Source organism: Pyxicephalus adspersus, chromosome 9, assembly GCF_032062135.1.
Source record: "Pyxicephalus adspersus chromosome 9, UCB_Pads_2.0, whole genome shotgun sequence".
NCBI lineage: Eukaryota > Metazoa > Chordata > Amphibia > Anura > Pyxicephalidae > Pyxicephalus > Pyxicephalus adspersus.
This window is the reverse complement of record NC_092866.1, coordinates 27,451,768-27,477,169: the sequence shown is the minus strand read 5'-3', so window position 1 is coordinate 27,477,169 and position 25,402 is coordinate 27,451,768. Positions and strand designations below refer to the sequence as shown.

Below are 25,402 nucleotides of genomic sequence, written 5' to 3'. Positions count from 1 at the left end.
CAGTTGCAAGAAAAACAAAAAATGGGGCATACTAAGAAATATGTAGTAGAAAGTTCCAACAAGGTATAGGGGGACATTAGAAAGCGGACACAACTATAGGTGTTTATTGGATACCTATAGCATACAAGTGGGAACACATTTTCCTGCCTGCCCACCTTTTGACTACCTGGTTACAGCTTGACCCCCAGCCCCCATTTGCTGAAATGAAAATTCAGGGGCAAAGAATAGTTTACAATAATCAACGTGAGTGTTTTGAGAATCTAATTTGTTCAGGTTAAAGTTTAGCTGTTTTTCTTGCTGTTGACTTGCTGAGGAAAATTTAGCACAAAATATTTTACGGGGCATGTAAGTAATTTTTAGAGGCCACAATCTTTAGCAAACTCATGTAATGCATCTCCAGACTATACCTGTCCCGGAATTTTGTCCTCCGTCTTCAACAACTGCTGACCGAATGGGAGCACAGAGCCTTCCGGGATGCGTGACATAGGTAACTCAGTAAACTCTGTGCTCCCGTCCGGCTCCTGGCTGCTCCAGCTTCGGGCATGCGCAGAGGGGGCATATTCCAACACCGAGGAAAAGAGATGCCAATCTCACACAATCACAGTGAGATTTCTCCCAATCTATGTTACCCAAGCTCACATCTGCTCAGTGCGGGATCGGGTGATGTAGCCAGAAGAAAGAACACCAGCGAAGATAGCGGCATCCTCTACTTACTTTACGCTGGGTCAAAAAAAGATTAGACAGGATGGAATGGGACCTGATTAAGGAAAGGTCTAGTGAAATCGAGGATCTGCCGGATAAAAGGTTAAGAGTGACTTTTTAAAATGTGTTGGTTTAGTTCCGCTTTCGGTATAAACGACACCTGATGCATAAAGTCACTAAATAGCAAAATCACGTAAAACAAGTATAAACCATTTCACTGGACAAGAGGACCCTGCCAAGTACCCTGACCCTGCTAAGCATAGTACACAACAGGTAGGGGAAATAAACTGTGGCAAATAAGTAATGGTTAAAGCCCAATTCCATGCAAAATGCCTTCCCACCTACCCAAAGTTTTTCACCTTACCAAAAATATGTTGAGCACTAAAAAAATAAACATACTTCCCCAACTCTTACTTTTATGTCCCTCAACAGCACTATTTTCTGTGCAAGATAATGCTGATTTACTGTTGTACAAGTGCTCCCTGATGTCATCTCTTGGCTCATTCAGAAAAGAGACTTGGCCTGGGCAGCCACAAGTAGGTGTCTAGGTTAGGCAGGCCTTGACATGGACACCAAGAAAGGCCCTAACCAGCAAATAAACAGATTAGATGACAGAACTAGAACATGTTAAAGATGAAATAAACTAAAAAAACATATATATGCGTGATGTAGGAGGCTCTATGCTGCCATTAAGTCTTAAAGGGGCAGTAGGTTGTCTACCCTTCTATGTAAAGTAAAAATGTTAAGTTTAGGCTTTAAAGTTACAAGTTTTGAGAGTTTTTTTTTCTAAATGTGTTAAAGGTGGGTGGTGGCGTAATAGAACAAGGTAGAGAGTTACAGAATTGAGCCAGCCCAATGAGAAGTCTTGAAGCCACGCATGGAAAGGGGGTTATGAATTAGTGTATGAATTTTCTAAAAGTTTAGTATATGTAAATAAAACAGTGTGGTAGAAGTCATATGTTGTGTTTTTTGATCCTGTACTGTATAAAGCATTCCATACCTAGCACTACTGGTACTACATAGTTACCTCATGATTAAAACAATTATGTTAGCATATTTGTAGACAGTCCTCCTCTGTGCTGAATAAAAATTAAATTTTCCTGCAAACTTATTCTGCCACACAAGCCTAAAATGTATTATCTATATATCATCCCTGGTCTGGATAACAAGGATTATCCTAACCACTACAGTGCTCAACCCAGAATTTTTTTTAAGGGGTGAGTGGGAAGAAATTTTAGGTGGTTGGCAGCCCCTGTATTGTGACCAAACTCTTTTGTAACCACCCAAAAACAGCCGGGTGGGTGCTGAAAAGTGCCAGGTGGTGTGCCCAGCTAAAAGTGCCTGGGGAGAACCCTGCACTATCTCAGTCACTATGATGCTCACCTTATGACTAGTGAGAACGATATCTCACTAAATAACGCTATCCTATAGTAATGAGTATATAGCATTATAAGTCCAAAATTATGGCTTGACATGTAATACTTGTTTTGTTTTAACACCAGCCATCTGAGCGTTGGAAGGTTCAGCTGAGAAATGAGATGAGCACACTGGCAACCTTAAAAAGTACATTCAAAGCATGGCACTAGCAATAACCGTTTTTCAGGAGGTTAAAGCCTTGGTACCCCAGAAGGCTACAGGATACCCATCACTCAGTGTTTGTGGCAAAACATTTTTGAGCTATACAGAGAATGCTTCTCACTGCATTTTAAATGTTTAACTGCTTCTACACCCTTATAAATGCTTCTACTGCCATAGCACACGCCCCTAAAAACTGATAAAAACTTAAGTTTTTTGTCGAATCCATTCAGTTTTTAACACCCAAAATGAGAATTTAAACTAGCATTGAATGGTGGAAACAACTGCACAGGTACAGTCACTTAAAAGAAAGTTATTTCTTTACTTTCTGTTCAGGTAGTAAAAATCTGTGCTTGGGAATAACTGTGCCATTCTGTATAGACCCTGTTCCATCACAAGTCTACTTTAGAGAAAAATGCAGAAGATGGCATTTTCTTTCTATCAATATTCATTTACACATTAGAACAAAAATCAAATGTGGATGGACATGCAGGAATCTCAGTTTTGCACTTCTATGAGTGGATGCACTGTGTGATTAGAAGTATCTAAAGTCATGTATCCAATAACATAGAATGGATACAAAAATTCCTATTAATGCACTCAATGTTTTAAATATATTAAAACGTTTTATGTCCAGGTGGGCATGCACCCCCACCTTAAACATATGCACAAAATTACAGCTGCCACAAACTCGGTGCTCTTGCCATGGAATCATTTTGGCTACTACACACATGCATCCTTGCTCAACGGCACATACCACTCAGAAGAAAGTCTGAGGATTGAATAAAGCTACCGCCAATACAGAAAACTGTGGCACAGATGGGACTGTTTCCATAATGGCAACATAATGTTTTGTCATTTGGGATGGTATATTTTGGGTTAGGGCAATCATTTATTTGAATGGCAACACAAAACTTTAAAAAAATGTGCATGCTTTGTAAATTTAAATGCAACTGGCTAATGCAATGCATAGTGCCATTAAACTCAAAGGCACCCCAGCGCACCAAAGCATTACCATACAGCATTAGTGACAACAAGCAAAGGGGAAACTTTAAAACAATACATCCGTGGATTGTATGAAAAGGTAAGAGTATTTTGTCAAATGTACGTGCGTGATACACACACACCTTTTTATTGACTACATAAGCAGGAGTTCCTCTTCAGGAACCTGTTATGCAAAACATTGGAACAATGAATGGATAACTAGCCAAAGGCTACTTTTGCAAATACTTCTACTTGGATGAAACTGGTTCTCAATCATGGCTTAATGCTGCAATTTTACAGCAAAGCATACACCACACACAGCAAGGGTGATAGAAAAAAAAACATAAAATGATTACTAAACTGAAGCTTTGTATACAAAATACTTCTAAACTAACCCTGGTTTCTGCAGGTGGAAGACAACACAACTGTACACACTTAAGCAGGATGACAATTTACAGCTGAAATGAAAGGGAAATGCTTCAACAAAGGCAAACCGTAAGCTTAATTCAAGATTGAGTTTCATTACTATATCGGACCACTTAAAAGGACATTTTATAGTATAAAAGAATTTTCAGCATTCTCTGAGTTTTCAATGAAGCTTAATCATTCGGTTAGGTTTGGATGATTTAATTTTATTGAGCAAAAATCTCAGTCATAATGGAAATATGTGCAGAGTTCTGTGTTCCCTGCATGGACTAGAGAAATATCTAACTCATGCTACAGGAACTACAAGACACAAACACGAGAAACGTGCAACTTGAATATTTATATATATAAGGAAACTATACAAAACTAAAAGTTATTATAAGCGGTAAAAGATATTAGTACACTAGTTCTACAAATTAATTCAACATAACATACACGCTTTAATTTTACTTGTTTTAATAAGTACATAACACTGCATAAAATCGTACAAAACTAAGAAAAAAAGCGGGAAGATAGCCCGGAGTCCATATATACATTCATTTATAAAAGAAGATAACCAGAAAAGCAAAGCCAAATATTAAGAATATGCAGGAACAAACAGAATTCTCCGCGACAATCTAATGAAACTGTTACACGAAGCGTCTGTATAGAAAATGGATGCCAGGCCTACAGAACGGCTCTTCACCGTCCCGCCCAAACCAAGACGATCCCGCAGCCACCTTTTCTAAAGCCGAAACGGTCAGTTTTGGGGAAAGTATTCGCTAACTTGAGCTCCAGATATTTTTTTTACCAAATTACAATAACGATAGAGGGAGACAAACATCCCCGTCAGCCGCCCGAACCGGAGCCCCATCGTGACACCTAGAGGCCGGAGAAAGCTCCTGCAAATTGCCTAAATTGCGAGTCTTACCTCCCTAGGACGACTTTTTCACTCTTTTTTTCTGGTTTCCAGTCGAATTCGAATGATTGCAACCAAACGGCACACCAGCGACCTTAGAACATACCGTCTAACAATATCCAGCTCACCGTTTAATCTCTCCAACCCACTGTTTCACAAAATGGCGGCATCTGCAAAGAAAGCGCATGCGCCAGTGGGGCGGGGCCAAGAGGCTATTGGGAATTGTAGTTTTTTATCACTACACAGGCAAGGAGGTTGTTTGCCATTGGTATGTTTATTTCGAGCGCCAATTTTGAAATAGAGGGTGGGGATAGTATAACTGTATATAAAGCCATTTGTTTTATTTTGCAGAGTCGCAAAGAGTTCAGTCCCAATTTTAGGACTGAAGTAAGGTAGACACTCATGTAAAGCAGATTACAGTAAGCACACTCCAAAGAAGTGGGTGTTGGTTAAAAAAGGAATAGTTTGTGTCTGGTAGAATCATTGGTTTTGCCCTTCCTGGAGCCATTTTTTTGTACATTTATAAAGTTTTAATTCAGGTAAAAAGCACCCTTAAATATACAAAGTATTACATATATATTTTATGAAAGTAGAAGACACAAATAATATATAAAAGCACCCTTAATAATACAAAGTATTACATATATTTTTTTTTTTTTAAGTAGAGGAGCCAAATAATATATTTTCATGCAGTTGCAATTGTTATAATGTACAATTTTAGAATAGCATGCCAAGTCTACCCTATCAGACACCAAGGAATGCTGACTGGTACCCCAGTAATGCCACTATTTAGTTAATCACAGCCTCATGAAGCACACGTGTGCATAGCTAAAACACAGTATTTACCAGTGGTCAGTTTTATGCGCCTTTGAATAGCGAGGCAGCTTGAAGTGTTCCTGAACTCTGGTTGAAATAGGTGACAGGTCCTCTTTATGGCCAGGTCTACTATTTCATGCACCAGAATCGGAATTCTAGAAGGAAGGTTTAGGCAAAGATCCACTTCCTGTAGTTGCCCATGCAATTAGCTTTTAGAATCAATGTAGCACCTCTGAGTAACTAGTCCCAGTGTGATGTGGGGATAGTATAGACTGTGCACTGTGGTATTTTCAGCAGCTCCCTAGTCCATAGAAGTGTCATACTGCATAATAGGCAATGGTGTAGCAATCTTTACTTGCAAAGAATGACTAACAGTCAGCAGTGGTAAAACTGAATCAGATCTGCAGCATCAGTATTAATAGAACTGGCTGGTTTTAACAACAGTTTTTCTTTCAATGCTGTGCCCTAGCAATAGAAAGTGTAACTTGCAGAATCACTTTCCCACCCCCTTAACTGGGGTGAAGGTGTCTGATCTGTAGGCAATCCCCAAACAGGATACTGACAGCCATAGGGGAACAGCATTTAAAAATGGTGGAATGCTGCCTTCACTATCCTGGTAGATGATACTGCAGACAAGTTTTGCCAGTTCCTGGGATGCTGCACTCCTTTCAGACACAATAGCAATCTCCTCAACTTGCCAGACTCCATCATCTTCCTCCCCAGTCCTAACAGTGTGCATTGAACTTCCTGAACAAGTTCCTATGTGTATTGGATTTAAAGCCCTGTGAGGGTACAGTGCTCAACATGTCTACAGTTCAATTACTACAAGACATTTATAGCTCATCTATTTGAATTAACCATAAATACTGGTGCTAGAAATATTTGTCTTACTATAGCATGTGCGATGATATCTAATATATGTTGCACATTAATCATGTATGTGTGCTCTGTGCATGTGTGGGGGAACTTGGACATTTTCCTCTCCTCTTTTGTTACAGCCCACTCATTTTTAGTTTCATTGTATTTATGTACTTTAGATTGGTTGATTGTGGTCAGCAGTATCCCACTAGGTTGTTTGTATTAAACTTACTGTAATATTCCAAGCATACCTAAGCACTTCCCATCATTTGCACTAGATTTTTTCCTCTTGATAAACTTGAGGGTGACTTTGGCAGCTTTCTGGCCATTTACTGTCTGCAGCTCTCCCTGTTAGTGGGTAGCAAGCTGAAACATTGCTTTTACTACATCTTTCCTTCACATAGACAAGATACAAAGAGGTGGACAAAGGTGGTATTTTTGGCAGATCCGGGTTGGGTCTCTCTGAGGTGTGAATTCCCTTCATCCTAACTTTGACTGAGGTCCTAGGGCACTGGCTATATTCAGATGTTAATTTCATCTTCTGTCCACAAAAGCTAGGAGGTTGCCACAAGTCTGAAGGCCATGCTAATTGCCTGGTTCCACATAAGAGATAGTTCTGCCCACCAGAACACAAAACCCCTAGAAAACATAAAAGAAAATAAGAACCTACGTTTCAGTTGCCTAAGTCTTGTGTTTCTCTGTGCAGAAAGAATTTCCCCGTTATTTTTCCTATGGGTCAGTAGGCATTGTGTCAAGACCCCCTCTCATTGCTGATGGTCTTGTGGGTTCTAGGGAAGCTCTGAAGATCTGAGCTGGTGGAAGAGGAAAGTATTCCTTGGATCCCTGCATGTGTAATATTTTGCAGATGCAGTAGGGATTGTTTCAGTGCAGATTATTCTGAACAGCCTGCAGAGACACCTTCTATGCATCCCTTTTCTTGAGCCTGTGTTTGATGAGGCTGTGAACAAAATGAAATATTAACAGGGAAGAAAATGTGGTAAAATCCAAGGTGGCTGCTCTAGAACCAGGCACAACACTGGAGACAGACCATGCAACATTGGAGAACCTTTCACTCAAACTAAGGATACCTCTTTACACTGCTATATTCGAATCTCCCTCTCTGGCTATCCTGTCCTCATGTGTAATTATTGCCTACTATACAACCCTTTTCCCTTTTAACAACTAACATAAACACTCTCATAATACCCCTGAAGAAGCCAACAAGTGAAACACATCAGAAATCATCAGAGATCTTGCATTTTATGAATAGTTATTTATGTCACAGGAATATTTTTGTATAGATAAAGGTCACTTATCCTATGACGATTTAATAGGATGAGATCATACTTTGGCTGATAAATGTATTGTATTATATATTTGTGTTTGTGTAAAAAGGTCAATTGACTGAATGTATTGACAATATAATGATTACTATATAAATTGTTTAGCGCATCAAAAAAAAAAAAAAACAGCTTTCTTTCTTTCTTTGGACTTTACCACATTTTCTTCTGTGTTAATATTTAATTTAACACAGCTTCCTTTCATGAGGCTGTGAACCCCAGAGACACTGAAAGGTTTCCCTGGGAGTGTATGTTAGGGTTCTCTCTTCTTTCTTAAGTGAGTTTTCCCACTTCTTATTTTTAATTACAACTGGGTGTGTCTGTTTTACAGTTGTGTTGCCTTTGACTGGTTTGAACCTCCAGATAATCTTTTGGTTTCTATTATCTGGGATGCACTGTTATATTTTTCCTTAAAATCCTTCCCTTTTTCCCACTAGGGTTTTGTTTGATAAATTTAGTATGCACTGGGGGTTCAATTCAAAAACGTTCTGAGATGTCAATAATTTATTCTGCTTAAGTGTTGGCTCTATAAAACAGTTTATTTTAACTGTTGGGTTGAAGAGTGATAATATAGGCTGCATGTAGGACTAGGAATGCTTGCCTAAAGCTGGGTACACACAGGCAGAAATTGTACTTCCAACTGATTTCAGTCAGTTTAAACTGGGTGGGAAAAGGCCCCTGTTTAGTGATCTAACTATTTAGTAACCACCCAGCTGGACGGTTACTAAAAAGTGCTGATTGGAAAATCTTGGTATAAGGTACACATATATCATAAGTAAAAAGACTGTTGCACATCTGATCAACCACTTTCTGATTTTCACTCAGAAAATGATCAAAACAGAATGTTGCACACATGTATTCTTTGTTTTGGGGCATCCTATTGAAAATTGGACTGATTCATCAAGTACAAAATTGCCAGCGGATCAGCCTGTGTGTAGTTTGCCTACATCAGAAGTCTGTCCTTTGTGGTATATATGTTAACATCAATAAGGGCATGTCCCCATTCATCACCTGTTGTGCCCTGTATTCTTGGATAGAGAAACTCTATCCAAGAATACATAGTAGAAGCATAGCATGGCAACAGCGATTGCTGTCTCCATTCATCACCGGTAGTGCTCTGTATTCTTGGATAGAGAAACTCTATCCAAGAATACATAGTAGAAGCAGAGAGCAGCAACAGCAATGGCTGATGCAGCGCTGTACTATGTATTCTTGGATAGAGAAACTTTATCCAAGAATACAGGGCACTACAGGTGATGAATGGGGACAAGTCCTCATTCATCACCTGTAGTGCCTGGACATTGTAGTGGAACTGCAGAGGCCTGCAGTTCTGTTTCCCACGTGATGTCACGTGGGAAGCTGAACTGCAGATTACCTCTGCAGTTCCAGTACGATCTCTGGGCACTAGACAAGTCCCCATTCATCACTTGTAGTGCCCGGACATTTTACTGGAACTCCAGAGGCCTGCAGTTCTGTTTCCCATGTGACGTCACAGTGGAACTGAACTGCAGATTACCTCTGCAGTTCTACTATGATCTCTGGGCACTACCGGTGATAAATGGGGACTTGTCCCCATTCATCACCTGTAATGCCCTGTATTCTTGGATAGAGAAACTCTATCCAAGTATACACAGTAGAAGCACAGCATGACAACAGCGATTCTCCAGAGATAGAGAAGCACAGCAATAGAGACACAGCACGGCATTACAGATTCTCTATCCAAGAATACAGGGCACTAAAGGTGACGAATGGGGACAAGTCCCCATTCACCTCCTGTATTGCCAAGAGATTGTACTGGAACTGCAGAGGAAATCTGCAGTTCAGTTCCACTGTATAATACAGGCTTCTGTATAATACAGGGAGGTCTGAGAATGTAGAAATATATTAGTGTATTTGCCTAAAAGCAAACCAAGAGGACTTTCTTTTCGGTATCTGTGACTGGTGGGAGGACATGGGTGGGATACGACCATTATGCAGAATGTCACCTAAATAGCGGTGTTCGGTGGCTGACCAGATTAGAAAGTTTGCTGCATGCATTGTTGGGGGGAAGGCCGGATTGTCAAAGAGTGGTTTCATGGGGCCTGGGCTTGTAGAAATTTTCCCTCCTTTGATGAGGTTGTCTCAAAGTCATAGAAGATTGGACGTGAAACCGGATATAGACGTGTTTGTGTCAAGGAACTGGCGATCTATCCGAGGGAGGGAGTTTAAACCTACTGGGGAGAGGAATTCCTCCAGGAGGACCCAGCGTTTCCTTTCTTCATGGTGGAACCAATCAACCAATCGTACCAGTACTGAGCCCCTATAGTACAGCGCTATATCTGGGACCCCCACCCCACCCATTTGCTTAGTTTTTGTCAAAATACGATAAGCTATGTGAGAACGCTTGGCTTTTCACAAAAAAGATCAGAAAAGAGAATGGATTTTCCGTAGATATGCAGTGGGTAGGTAAATAGGCACAGTTTAAAACATGTATAATAGACGGGGCAGAATGTCCATTTTTAACGTTTTTAAATTTCTCAAATTCTTTCAATACAGAGGGGATGGTAATATGTGGAGAGGTGATACATAACAGGAGATCATCAGCGTATAGAGATAATTTGTAGTGACACTCACCCACTTGAACCCCCCCTAATATCTGGGTTGTTCTGTAGAGCTACTGCCAAATGTTTCATAACCAGAGCATATAACAGGGGTGATAACAGGCAACCTTGCTTGGTGCCATTCAATATCCGAAAATATTCCATTATAGAGATAAAGAACTATTAACTCTTACCCTTGCTGACGGTGACGAAAATAAGGCTGCTATCCTTGAGAGCATGCCAGTACCTAGGCCCACTTGACGTAGAGCTGCATACATAAAGGACCATTTAACCCTGTCAAACGCCTTCTCAGCGTCAACCGAAAGGAGACACATGGGGACCTTGGACGGCTTGGCATGCTGGATTAGGAGAATAGTTTTGAAGGTGTTATCTCTTGCCTCTTGCCCCTGGATAAATCCCACCTGGTCTATGTATTAAAGAGGGCATATGTTTACTGAGTCTATTGGCAATAATCTTAGAGAACAATTTAACGTCAACGGTGATAAGGGAAATGGGTCTGTAGTTGAAGCACAATGTGTGGTCCTTCCAAAGGTTTAGGAAGAATTGTCACGTGGGCTTCTAAACTTTGTGCTGGGAAGGGTGTGTCATCGGAAATTGAGGAGAACACCTTCGTCAGAAAAGGAACCATATTAGAAGTGTGAAGTTTGAAGAACTTAGGGGTAAACACATTCGGCCCAGGGTTATTCCCTACTGGAGTGGATTTGATGGCCGAAGCTACTTCCTCCTATGTGAAGGGAGATTCTAAGGATGACACCACCTCCGGGTCTAGTAATGAAAGGGATGTCTCTTCTTTATAATTTTGGCGAGCAATGGGCGTGACTGGGTTCGATTGGAGCTGATATAAGTCCTTGTAATATTTATGGAATATTTGCAATATGTCTTGTGGGATAGATGTTGAGTGTCCCTGAACAGTACAGATTGATGGGACAAAGGTGATAGGTGCTCGTGGGTGAAGTCCCCTGGACAACAGTATCCTGCATTTGTCCCCATATTGATATATCATTTTACGAAAGCGGTCTCTATACCGCTGATATGCTAAATCATACAGCTCTAAGAGGTGTGTTCTGGCTGCAGGTAATTCTAAAAAGGTATCAGAGGACAACGTTCGTTTGTGTAGAACCTCTAGGGTTTGGATATTAAGCATTGTGTGTTGTATGTCTGTTGGATGAGTACCCCTCTAAGCACTGCTTTCAATGCCTCCCATTGAACAGGAAGGGGAGTTGTGTCTGAAGAGTGATCTTATATAAAGTTAGAGATAGCATCAACCACTGCCTTGGCACAAAGTGGGTCTTTAAACAAAGAATCATTGCACCGCCATGTCCACTCTCGTGAAATAGCCTGGGGGAGGTGAAAAGTAGCAGTGATGGATGCATGGTCCGACCAGGGACAAGGATCAATAGAAGCAGTGGGTTGCCAATCCAGTGCAGAATGACTGACTAACAGATAATCTATGCGTGAGTACACCCGATGTGGGTTGGAAAAAAATGTATAATCCTTATTTGTAGGATGCAAATGGGCCAAACATCCAATAACCTAAGTTCACCTAGTTTAGTACGAAAGGAGATAAGCTTGGAGTAGGAAATAGGAGTTTTTCCAGAAGGTCTATGTAAGAGTCAATGGCAAAATTAAGGTCGCCACCCAGCACAATTGTTCCATCTGCAAATCCCTTAGGGGCATCTAAATATTTGGCAAAAAATACCAATGGCTGGTGGTTGGGTGAGTAAATAGAGGCTATGGTGTACATCCTGCCCCAGATGGTTACCCTAAGAAATAGTTATCTACCCTGGATATCATTGAAGGAGTCAACCACCTGAATCGGGAGAGACTTGTGAAATGCAACAGATACTCCCTTGATTTTGGCATCAGGGTTGGAACTATGGTACCAGGTGGTATAATATCGATTTCGAATGGATGGAAGTTTGTTGGTTTGAAAATTAGTTTCTTGGAGTAGAAGAATATGGACTCTAGCTTTATGTTGTGCATATAGGAGCTGGGATCATTTATTGGGGCTGTTTAGGCCCTTCATATTACGGGTACGAATCTGGAGAGGTTGGGCTTGGGGATGTTGTGAGGACATTTACAAATTCAAGTGCGTTAAGTGTGGTTGGTTAAGGGAGGGGATATGGAAGGGAACTACGGGAGGCACAAAGGAAGGGATAAAACTAGACTAGGGGATGAGGAAAAAACTCACCAAGCAGACGGGATGGGCTAGTTCACGTCCGCAGGGTGGAAGCCTAACTTGGGGGCAGGGGAAAGGGAGTATATCCCAAAAATCCGTCAACTTTGGACGGTATGCCTATGCAGGGGAAGTGTCAGCCAATAGCTGGACCCGCCCAGTCCCGCCCCAGGGGAACCCAACATACCTAAAACATGGGGAAATACATTTGACATTACATTGAGAAACTCTTTAAAACTAAGCAGTAATTGACAGCAGCAAAAACATTACCACCCGTATGAGTAAGATAACCAGATACCTCCCAACAGTAAACATATTACGAAAAAAGTAGAGAGCATTACCTATGCAAGATGTTAAATTGGAGGACCGTAAAGTACTTAACAAAAATACACTTTGATATTACCAGTTCAGGTCGCTAGAAGTAGGAGTAATGACATCAGAAAAAATCAACTTTGGAAAACAGGAGTATCCCTTCTGCATCCTTGAGAGAAGGAGGGGAGGTGGGTCTTCTCGCTTGTAAATAGGCTCCGCAATAGATTATCAGTGTCAAAACAAAAGTAGAGCACCCAGACATATGCAAAAAGGTAAAAGAGGAGGGAGCAGAGTAAATGAAGCTTGAATAATAATCTACTCCAAAATATTAGCAAAACCTGAAACGGTAGGTGTATTATGTTCGGTCTCCAATGTCCAGGAAATGAACAATAAAAATAAAAAATATGGACCGCTAACAACGTTCCTTAAGTGGGGGAAGGAGATGGAGGAGGTTGCAGTGCCGTGTACAAAGCTGGTACCTGAGGACTTCGGTATGAAGTAGGAATCACAGAGGGCTAATCCGGGAGCACCAAAGGAGGTAAGTGCAGATCTTCAAGAAGTGGGTCAGATGGCTGGCGGAAAACGTGGTTCTTCCCCCCTCTCCGAATAATGAAAAAGGGTATCCCCATCTATAAGGGATGTTCCTGTCTTTCAATATCTGCAAAAGTGGTTTAGGAGCCCTGCGGAGGTCCAGTGTGTACCTAGTAAGATCTGGCAAGTTGAATGCTCGCCCCAGCATATTCAAGGGAAGTAGCCTCCCTAGCTTTTCTCATGATGTCCTCTTTAGTGCGGTAGAAATTAATTCTACAAATGACATCTCCTGGACGTTGGGCATCCTTACTTCGTGGGCCCAGGGTCCTGTGTACATGGTCAATTTCCAGATCCACATCCGATAGTACATTCAGTAGCTTGACAAAAATAGTGCTTACTGCAAAGGCTAATTCTGAATTAGAAACAGATTCTGGTAGCCCCCTGATATTTATGTTGTTCCGGCGGTTGCGGTTTTCTATACCATCATGTAACAGAAAAAGCAATGCAATTTCCGCTTCATGGCACTCCAAAATTTCACTATGGGAAGACACCTGAGTAGTAAGCTCAGCACAGGTAGATTGGAGTATGGTAGTAGTGTTGGTCACCTGCTGCAAGGATTTTTGATAAGCTTAAAATTCAGCTTTATAGCCTCCAGACCCCCAATACTGGAGCTTAAATCTTGCTTAGTGGGGAGAGCCCTTAAGTGAGCTTTACAGAGTAGGGAACTGGGATCTAGGGACAAGAGTTATTTCTCAATACTAACTCAACATTTCTTATCCTAGTTGTGTAACCAATCCACCATGCCTGTCATATCAGGTGTTGTGTGGGTACACTCCAGATTTTTTCAGAACTGCATTTTTATCAAACTTGGATGATCAGTAGAAAGCCTGGACAATTGGCTTCTTCTCTTGGAGGTAGTAAAAAAATTCCCTCAAGTGGTAGACCAGCAATGCACATGTCACTGCAAAGGGAAGTACGGTCCATTTTTTTCAAGCACAGAATTTCATGCATCTATGGTCTGCACAATTTTTAACAACAGCTTTAACTGACTAAGAACCCTAAGTAATAGTGGGAACATTAGGGTTCTTTTTACCCAGGATTCAGGAAAATCATGTACCGGTATTTATTCTTTACAATAACAATATAGAACCTACCTTCCTTAATTTTCAAAATATATCAAACCCGCAAACTATTTGACTTTGTCGGGTCTGATTATATCCTGGGCAGAAGATAGTCTTGCCTTACCTTTAGACTTCCAAATAGGGAAGAAAGCCAATAACACAATGTGCTAAACCCATGGAAGTGGACTGTACACCCAGAGCATTTTCAGCTCCTGATGGCAAATTAGGGTCTTTCTTAAACAGATTTGTTTTTTGTGTCAATCAGCTTTATTGAGTTTTCAAAGAGAAATAGACAAACATACATAGCAAACATTAAAACGTAAAACACAGAAATCTTATTAACCCGTAACGGCATTGGCTTCATATGAGAATAAAATACACATCTTAGATACAGCATGTACTCTGATAAACATAGCAATAATCTGTCAAAACCTTCATGAATCAGAATAAAACAAATCAACACAAATATACAGAAATTAACAAAAATACTCCTAGAAGCATGGAACATAAATAATGTTCTATCAAGTGGTAGACCAGCAATGCACATGTCACTGCAAAGGGAAGTACGGTCCATTTTTTTCAAGCACAGAATTTCATGCATCTATGGTCTGCACAAAAAGGGAAGGGGAAAAGAGAATGTGCACCACACAAGGTTGGAGAAAGTATGAAAGAACCCTCAATGCAAAGATAGCGCCCTAACAAATATACGAGAACATTAAGATAAGTACATTTGGAGTCGGGGAGATTCTTTAAACCAATCCCATGTGGACCAAACTATTTTAAATTGTTCCATTCTGTCATCATCTTCCGCCACTAGCATTTCCATATGGTGGATTTTTTCAAGTTCAGATACCAAGTCAGCTATAGAAGAAGCAACAGGCTGCCTCCACAATCTCGGGATAAGAACTCTAGCCACGGTAAGAAAGTGCCGTAGGGCACCTCATTTAATACTTTTTTAAGCAAGCCCGGGATCATAGATAAAAGAGCCACGTTAGGGGTATTGGGTACTGTAGAACCGGAGCAGTCTTTAAATATCTGAATAATCACATCCCAGAAATGATATATCTTTGAGCATTCCCACCAAATATGAAGCATTGTCCCCCTATGCGACAGACATCGCCAACAGCGATCCGAGTTTGTGGGAGAGATTCTATGCAGATCCACAGGACAACAATACCACCTAGACAAGATTTTATAGTTAACCTCCTGGGCTTTACAAGTCAATGGCAGCTTGTGTGTGAGGGTAAATGATGTTTCCCAGTCGTCTCCAGTTATGAGACCAGCCAAGTCCCTCTCCCAGTATCTGGTGTATATTGGGGCTGTAGACTCAGGATTTTGTGTGAGTAGCTCATATAGCCTTGAGACAGTATGGGGAGGGCGAACAGGTAAACTAACTAACTGCTCGAATTCCATCAAATTTCTGTGTAGTAAGGATGGATCAGTAAAAGAAGCTACAAAAGACGTTAATTGCTTGTACAAAAACCAGAATAGCAGCTTACTTCTGTATGAAAGGTCTAGGGAGGATAAAGGAGGGACCCTCCCATTATGAACTATATCCTTTAGGTGACGGTGTTCGGAGGCGGACCAGGATAAGAATTTGGTAGCCCTCAATGCCGGCGGAAATGCTGGGTTATCGAACAATGGTGTCATGGGCCCCGGTCTCGTAGACAATTTGCCGGATCTAAGGAGAATATCCCAAATATGTAATAAATCCATAGTAAGTGGAGGCATGGGGGAAATCAGCCGTAATAACAACCGGTCCACCCATGGCAGAGACCGGAGACTCACTGGGGACAAAAGTTCTTCCAGCAGCACCCATTCTTTCGACTCCCGACTGTGAAACCAGTCTGTCAGGTGCACTAAGACCGATGCCCTATAGTAGCGAACAATATCAGGGGCCCCCACTCCTCCTCTACATTTGGGTTTAACCAATATGCCGAATGCCAATCTGGGGCGCTTCTTATTCCATAGGAATTTTAAAAACAACCTATGTATTTTACGCAAATATGCAGTTGTTAAAAATATAGGAACCGTTTGGAATATATATAACAATCTGGGGACAATATCCATTTTTAGGGTGTTCATGCAAGCGAACTAGGAAAGAGGCAAGGAGTCATATTTCTGAAGGTCGGATTGAATTTTACTATATGCATGGGAATAATTAAGTGAGAACAAAGCAGAAGGATCCGATGGTATCATTATACCCAAATACTTAATGGCAGTAGGACAAATCCGAAAGGACATATTATTGTGTATAGTGGACATTTGAGTTGAGTTTAAGGTATCATTTAGAAGTTACGATTTGGAGTAGTTTACCTTGAAATTGCTGAGTGATCCGAATTCGTCAAATTCCTTCAGTACTGAAGGTATCGTGACGTGAGGGGATGTTATATATAGCAAAAGATCATCTGCATATAAGGAGAGTTTATAATGGGTATCGCCTATCTTGATCCCTTTAACATCCGGATTGCGAGGCAAGGCTACAGGCAAATGTTCCATAACCAGGGCATAAAGCAATGGGGAAAGAGGATACCCCTGTCTCGTACCGTTCATGATTTGAAAAGAATCAGAAAGGGTGCCGTTAACCCGCACCCGGGCCCTGGGTGAGGAATACAACGCAGCAATTCTAGAGACCATATTGGGGCCCAGGGCTACCTGACGTAACACTGAGTACATAAACTCCCAACAAACCCTATCAAAGGCCTTTTCAACGTCTATGGACAGTAGGCACTTTGGAGTACCAGTAGACTTAGCAAGTTGGGTCAGCAGGATAGTCTTAATAGTATTGTTCCTAGCTTCCCTTCCATAGATAAACCCAGTTTGATCCAGATGAATCAATGAGGGGCATATAAGGAGATAACCTATTGGCAATCAATTTAGAAAAAATTTTTGCATCAACATTAATCAACGATATGGGTCTATAATTAGAGCAAACCATATGGTCTTTGCCAGGCTTAGGAAGGACCGTAATATGAGCTTCCAAACTCTGTGGAGGAAACGGCGTATCGACGGAGATGGAAGAAAACACCTTGGTCATAAAAGGAACAAGATTAAGGGCATGGAGTTTATAAAACCGCGGAGTAAAGCCATCAGGGCCAGGGCTTTTCCCTGTCGGTGTAGCATGTAAAGCGGCAGATACCTCCTCCTCGGAAAACGGGGTCTCCAGTTGCAATATCACCTCAGAATCTAACGTCGGAAGGGCTGTTTTGGTTATATAATCTTGTAGAGAGGATGGACTTGCATGGGCAGGACGGATTTGATAGAGATCGGCATAATAGTTATGAAAAGTCTGCAAGATCTCCTTAGGGATGGATGTCAAACCGCCATTAGCAGTCTTGATAGATGGAATATAGGTAGTGGAAGTGTGAGGGTGTAAGCCCCGTGCTAACAATCGGCCACATTTATCCCCATACAGGTAAATTAATTTGCGGAAGCGATCCCGATGGCGTTGGTATGCTAGGTCGTACAGCTTCAAAAGGTGAGTCCTAGCAGCAGTCAGTTCTAAAAATACAGCTGGGGCCATGTTTTGTTTATGTAGGCGTTCCAAGGAGCGAATTTTATCACTAGTAAGTGTAATATCCTGCAATCTGATCCTTTTAAGCCGAGTTCCTTGTTGAATTAGGACCCCTCGAACCACCGCCTTCATAGCCTCCCATTGTAAAGGTAGGGGAGTGGGGTCCGAAACATGGTCCCCTATAAAATTGGTAATTGCTTCTAAAACCGCCTTTGCACAAATAGAGTCCTTAAACAGGGAATCATTACACCTCCATGTCCATTCTCTAGGGCCCATTAGAGGAATCCTGAGCGAGAGGGATACTGAGGAATGATCAGACCAGGGACAAGATTCTATAGACGTAACAGGGTTCCAATCAAGTACAGAGTGGCTGGCTAAAATATAATCTATACGGGAGTATATATTGTGTGGGTTGGAGTAAAAGGTATAATCTTTAGTGGCGGGATGCAGAGTACGCCACATATCTGCTAGTCTAAGGCCGTGTAGTCTAGAACGAAGGGAGTTCAATTTGGAATAGGATATCGGGGTTTTCCCGGTGGAGGTGCCAATCCGGGGATCCAGAACACAGTTCAGGTCGCCTCCCACTATGATAGATCCCTCGGCGAACCCCTTCAGAGTCGCCAAGTACTGCGTAAGAGCCACAGTGGGTTGATGATTAGGGGCATAAAAAGAGGCCAGTGTAAACTTCTTATCCCAAAGAGAAATTTTAAGGATCAGAAATCTACCCTGTGGATCAGAGCGGGAGTCAAGTATCTGGACAGGCACCGTTTTGTGGAAAGCTATAGGGACCCCCTTAGTTCTAGACTCAGGATTGGAGCTGTGATGCCAAACAGTGTAATAACGATTGCGGAGAGAGGGAATTCTAGTGGATTGAAAAAGAGTCTCCTGCAAAAGTAAAGTGTTCATTCTCGCTTTATGTTGAGCATATAGCACTTGAGAGCGCTTGTTCGGGCTATTCAAACCCTTAACATTGAGGGTACATTCTCAAAACTTGTGATGTTTCTTTTATTGAGGGCATCAAGGGAAGTGGGCCAAGGAAGGGGCACCAAACAGGCGAGGCGGGCTAAACCTTGACCGTGGGGTGAAAAACTAGAGCCGGATCCCAAAGATCCCAAATCACCGCCTGGTAAGGCAGTGGGCCTATGTGGGGGAAGTGTCTGTGTGCAGCGGGGGGAGGCAAACAGGCAAGCAACAAACATACCATCTGGTCCCATCTAGGGGAACCCACAAAACCAAGAACAACAAAGAATGAGCGATCCCTGGGCATTTGCCCAGAGTACTAAACAGTCCCATAATCAGGATAACTAAGGTGTGGAGCATATATCAAAAGACATCAACATAGAATAAGCAGTTCACTAAATTCCTGCCAAAATAGTCTGAGGAAACAGGGATACAACATCCCAGGTCCCATAATAGGGCCAACTCGGGAGGCGAGAGCAATATAGCTTGCGCGCCCCCCAGTGGGCCCTAGACAGAATTAACCACAGGATCTAGAGGGCATTCAAGAATAGCAATCCAACTAACAACAGAATCTGCAGCAATAAACATTAGATAAATAACGCTAAACATAGCTACCAGTACATGGAAAGTCCCACCGTGGAAGAGAAACGTCTTGCACAGGGTCAGATGTAGTCCGATGATGCTTGGCAGCACAGGAACATAAAACTCCATTCAAAGGCGGACTGTTCTCTCGGCCAGGCAAGGCAGGTGATAAAACAGGCTGAGGACAGAGGTAGTCCAGTGGTGTTTAGTAGCCTAAGAAACACAAAAAGGTTAGGATGAAAGGTAGAAATTCCAAGAACAATGGTGAAGGTATCCTGAGATCCAGTAAAAATTGTTGGTGATGCCGATTCAATTGGCTAGGTTGTGGAAGGAGGAGGGGAAGAAGGATGACCCGCAGAGGTGCTTGGAGGACTATCAGGCGGAGGTCGTGGAGGAGCTTGCGATGGCGCTGGTTTGCTGTTGAGGAGCAAAGTCGCCGTGGGCCATTCAGGTATTATGATATCGGGAAGATGCAGATCCCATACAATGTGAGGCAGGTCAGATGGCTCGCGAAGAACAAGGGTTCTACCTCCAGATCTGATGATGAGATGGAAGGGAAATCCCCATCTGTATGGGATGTTCCGTTCACGAAGAACTGTCAAAAGCGGTTTAAGAGCCCTGCGAAGATCCAATGTATGTTTAGAGAGGTCAGGCAGCAGTTGTATCTGAGCCCCAGCGTATTCAATATTTGTAGATTCTCTGGCTTTTTTCATGATATCTTCCCTGGGTCTGTAAAAATGAATCCGACAGATAACATCTCTGGGGCGTTGCGGATTTGTGCTGCGTGGGCCCAGAGTTCTATGTATCCGATCTATCTCTATATAAACATCAGATGGGACAGCAAGGAGCTTAGCAAATATAGAGTAGGCAGCTGCGGGCAATTCTGAACTCGGTATGGTTTCAGGTAGACCCCGTATACAAATGGTATTCCGCCTGTTGCGGTTTTCAGCGTCATCATGCAACAGATACAACATATTAATTTGCACCTCATGACATTCCAAAATAGCCGCATGGGATACTACTTGTGAAGAAAGATCAGCACATTGGGTTTGTAGAGCTGTGGTGGCACCAGTAAGTTGAACGGACTCACGGAACTCTGCATTGCAGCTCGCTTCCAAGCAGCCCGCCCTATAATGTGTTCTAAATCTTGCTTGGTGGGTAACGCACGTAGGTGGGCCTTCCAGTCCCACTCCTCTTCGGCATCTGTGTTGGCTGGGCTATAGCTTAAAGAAGCTTCTAAAGATGGCATCATGCAGGGGCTAAGAATGGGAGAGTCGGGGTGTACCTCTTGTAGAGAAGTTGTGGAGGCATCTGGACCTGGTGCTGATGAGTCCTGCTGCAGTCCGGCCTTTGGTTGTATGCACCGCGCTGCCGGTACCTGCCTGTCGGATGCCGGTGAAAATCGAGCCCCCGGCTTTGGGGCCTTGTCGCGGTCCCTGCAGCCTCCCGCGGGGAAGACGCCTGTGATTTCTCCGGTGGAGGGATCGCCCCCTCCGGGGCATCCCTTCTGTACCCCCTTCAATTTGGGACCCATTGGAGCCAGGTAAGAGGCACAGTAGTGCTTACACAAGCGGGAACCTCCAGACGGGACACGGAGCTTAGGAGAGCAGCGTCCTACTCCGGCGCCATCAGGCCACGACCCCAGATTTGTTTTTTAATACCAATCAGTTCAGCACAGATAGGGTCTTGGCACTAGTGTGGAGACACATTGCCCAAATACTAAGCACTGTGTCTAAGGCAGCTAAATAGCCAGGGCCTATGAAGAGGCTATCTCCTGGTTAGCAGGCAGGAGGGGCAATGCAGAATAAACCTGATAGAGCAGACACACCTGGAGTCAGAACTGCCTGCATGTGCAGGAGAAAGGCGTCAGCACTTTATCAAGGAGGCGGTAAGGATGACAGGTAGTCCCTTTTAGGCTAGGGGGAGATTATTTCTTGGCTTTTCAAAATATTGTATGAGTCTCTCTTCAGATTGCTGACCAGGGGATAGCCATGGAAGCTTCTGAAAAAGCTGTGTCTCACAGGACAGGTATCAAGTGAGCACATTGCACAATATAATCATGGTGTGGCAAAACCATGGTGTGTAGTGAGCCCTTATGTAAGGGAGATTTGAAACCTTAGAATGGATTTAGGTAAATTAATAGGGAGGAATTTACTTTTTGTGATATTTGTTATACCAGTTCCTAAAGCTATTCTTTCAAGACAGGAATTTGCGAGAGCCAATGTCCAAGGATTTCCATTTTGGTTACTGTCAGGAAATGCCAATGTATTACCCTCTTGGTATACTCTTGGTAGAGTCTTGGCGCATAATGTGTGGGTGGCAAAGGAGAATTAAGAACAGGAGTATCACTAATAGTATTATTTATAAGGACTAGATGGTGTCACATGTTTTGCACCCAATTCTTGTTTCTAACAGAATAATGAAAGGGTGGAGCAGAGTAGTATTTAGAAAGAAGATGATCATAAAAGTATAAAATGACATGAGAAGAATTGTCATGTTGAAGGAGATGGTTTCCAAACAGACAACAATCTTCAAGGGAGGTGAAAGTAGGCTGTTTTAGATGTCAAATACCACTATCTAATGAAGATTAGTTATGCTTTAAAACATAAATTAGTATGCCCAAAGCCAGATGGAAAGGCTGGATTATTGAAAATTGGTGTCATGGTATGAAAGATAAGCAAAAATGGATGTGGCCAATACAGAGTAGGGAACTTGGATCTAGGGACAAGAGTTATTTTTCAATACTAACCCAACATTTCTTATCCTAGTTGTGTAACCAATCCACCATGTTTGCGAGCATGAAAGCTTGGTAGTATAAATAAACAGAAGGCCTGCATAAGTTTACAGAAGGGTAAAGAAAATGTGATAAATGCCCATTTTTCAAACTTTTTTTCTAGGGAACCAAAAAGGGGTCAAATATATATGGGGCAGCCAATGTTCTCTGGACAATATAGACAAACAGTTTGGACAGATCTGAAGTAATATACACTTCCAGGTACATTATAACTACAGGGCAAATTTGAAACAGGCAATTTAGCTGAAGCGACAACTGTGCTATGGACTTTGAGTTCAGGTTTGTTAAAAGTACAGAGGGAACCAAACCACTCAAATTCCTGAAGAAAAGGAAATATACAAGGAAGTGACCTTGAGCAACAGATCCTCTACAAAGAGAGAGAATTTAAATTGTGTGCCTCTGGGTCTTAAAATCCTTGTATTAGAATTATTCCATAAAACCACTACAAAGCACTCCATAGTAATGGTGTAGAGAAGGGGGATAATGGGTACTCTTGTTTAGTACCATTAGAAATCTTAAATTTGCTTGAAATTACTCCATTTAGTCTTACCCTAGCTGTAGGGCTGGGAAAAGGAGATGATGGTTAGTGTTAAATAAAATAATGAGATTAGGCCTTTGGCCCTGGTGATAAATTTGCAAGATTCAAAAGGAGTGGTGTGGTATGGTGGAAGAATTTCAAATTTTAAAATACTAATAAGGATAGTTGAAAGTATTCATTCATTGGTGTAAGGGTATTAGGGTATAAGTGGATATAAATTCATCTCTGGGGGTGGTGCATAACCTTGTCGGACATAATTAAAAAGATTAACTAACTGCAATGTCAAAAAGGTAGCAAACTTGTCCAGGAGATCTACCCAGCTTAATTATTTTAATAACTTCTTCATTTAATAATTTCTTTTCAACTGTGAAGAGTTTTTCTAGCAAATCTTTAGGGCAAGCATTAAAGGTTGGAATACCACTGGTGGTGTGACAATTTACAATGGCCTGGGGTAAAGGCAACTGGGTGTCTGCACAAAGTGTGCTTTAGAATTATAAAAAGGCTTGCAGAATAGATACAGGTTTTTGTGATAATTTACTGCCCGACAATCTAATCTTATAGTGGTATAGTTTAATTTATGCACCAATAATGAACCTGGTTTTTCTCTCCACGTGAAAACTCTGTGGGGTGACCATGTGAGAATTTTTTCTGCTCTCGTGGTCAAGCTTAGGCTATGTATACACATCCAATGGTTCTCATCCGATAATCAGCTCAGGGCCAAAATCGGACGAGAATCTGGCGTGTGTACAGCGCCCGTTGTCCATCGTCCGAACGACCGTCCTGGCGGATCCACAGACGATGGACGGCGAACAATTTTAATGTTACACTAAGTTTTATTTAGCGTAAAAGCAAAGGAAGAGAATGCGCAGCAGGGTGCCACTCTGTCGTTCTCCCCCTCCCCTCTCTGTGGAGCAGAACGGTGCTGTATGTACAGCACTCGTTCATGCATCGTGCAGTCCTCAGTCTCTGGAAGGGATCGTGAAAGATCTTTTCCAATGACAATTATTGCACCTGTGTACCTAGCCTTAGAATATGTTCTTTTCTGACAGTGTCCAGCATTGAGACTCTCATCTTGTGAAGGATCTTGGGAACACAGGGAATATTTTCAGAAGCTGGATATGGTACATCTTTTCTTTACTTACCTACAGAGGACAAATGATTTTAGAGCTGGGGATAATCTTTTCATCTACTTTAATGGCCCTGTATGGACACAGGAAGCCATTTCTTCAAGCATTACTCAAACCATGCATAGGCACTCACTAAACCCCTATTACAAATAAAGGGGTTAGTACTCACTGTAGTAATGTTTGTAAGCATGCTGCAGCATTGTTGGAGTATTTTATATATCTCCATGGAGTACAGGTATTGCACAGAGACCTCAGCACCTCAATCACATCCCTCGGCAAAGAGAGCCACTAATCCTCTCGCTCCTATACTCCATCATATAAAGCCCTAATTAGCCACGCAGACGTAGGCGTGTATTTTCACATATGAAACTTGTGCCGGCAAAGGAGGTAAACAAACACTCCCCTGTTTAGCTACCCGAATGCCATATCAAGCCCACTAAAAATGCTCACGCATCATTTGACAGGTTACCTCCCCTTAAAGGGGAAGGTGCAGGAGAAGGTCAGGAGAGGAAGAAAATGTAAACTTGCCAGGCACAAGCTGGCCACTTCTAAACACTTCTTGAAGCATTATATTTTACATCGATACAAGCTGACCCAGCCAGTGCCACCAGGGAAGACTGACATTTTAGTGCAAGTAAGTGAGAATAGATTTTTATTTGAAAGACTAGTTTTTTTAGTATAGTTCCTCTTTAATGATGTAATAACAAGCATGATTTTATTATCTACATTGCCAAAATAATTGCAAATAAATCATTACAATTTTACAACATTATTACAAAGTGAAGGGGTTATTTAGATATATATATATATATATATATATATATATATATTATATAAAAATCATGTGAATGCCCAATGACTCCAAATCGCTGAACATTTTTAGGACGCTCAAAAAAACCACATCCTTATTTATAACTGTTTTGTAAGTATTGCATTATCCAAGGATTGTCATTGGTCTCTAGGTTGATGGGTGCCACTCAAATTCATTTTCTTTTTTTTATATATTTTATGTTTTATTTTAATTTATTTTTTTATGATTGTTTAGTGATGTGCAATATCACACTTTGCCATTTCTCAGTCACCCTCAGTAGCAGTCCAAACTAGAAGAAAGGTTGACCCAAAATATTTCTTACTATCATTTAAGATTTCGTATTTTGGGGTAGGCATCTTGCTCTCCAAAGTCAAATACAACCATCAAGGGGTCTAAGTACATACAATTTTACCAGTCCATTTGCAGGCTGAAATGGTTTCTTGGAGCCACATTATTTCCTCCACCCTAGTTTGAAAAACAGGGGACAATTGTTGGGCATGCATCTTTAAATTGTAATATAGTAAGGAGCATGATCGTCATTTACTGCTACCCAACTTGTACACTAGGCTTGTGGCCATGGACACAAACAGTCAAATAAATATACCATAAGTGCTTATGTACAGGGGGTACAAATGTTGTTGGAGAAAGCAGTCCAAAAATATGGTTTATCTATTTGCTGCATCACCTTTCACATTGCTGCAATTTTTACCTTATTTTGTAAAGGAGCTCATCAATTT

At 41.7% G+C, this 25,402-nt stretch overlaps 1 protein-coding gene across 1 annotated transcript in view; it reads right to left on the bottom strand.

Moving 5' to 3' along the window:
* CTCF (CCCTC-binding factor) overlaps positions 1–4,765 on the bottom strand; it is a gene marked incomplete in the record, with an annotated part of 38,655 nt that extends 33,890 nt beyond the window's left edge. Inside the window, 1 exon segment of the mRNA XM_072422978.1 lies at positions 4,598–4,765.
* Positions 4,766–25,402: the final 20,637 nt, after the last annotated feature.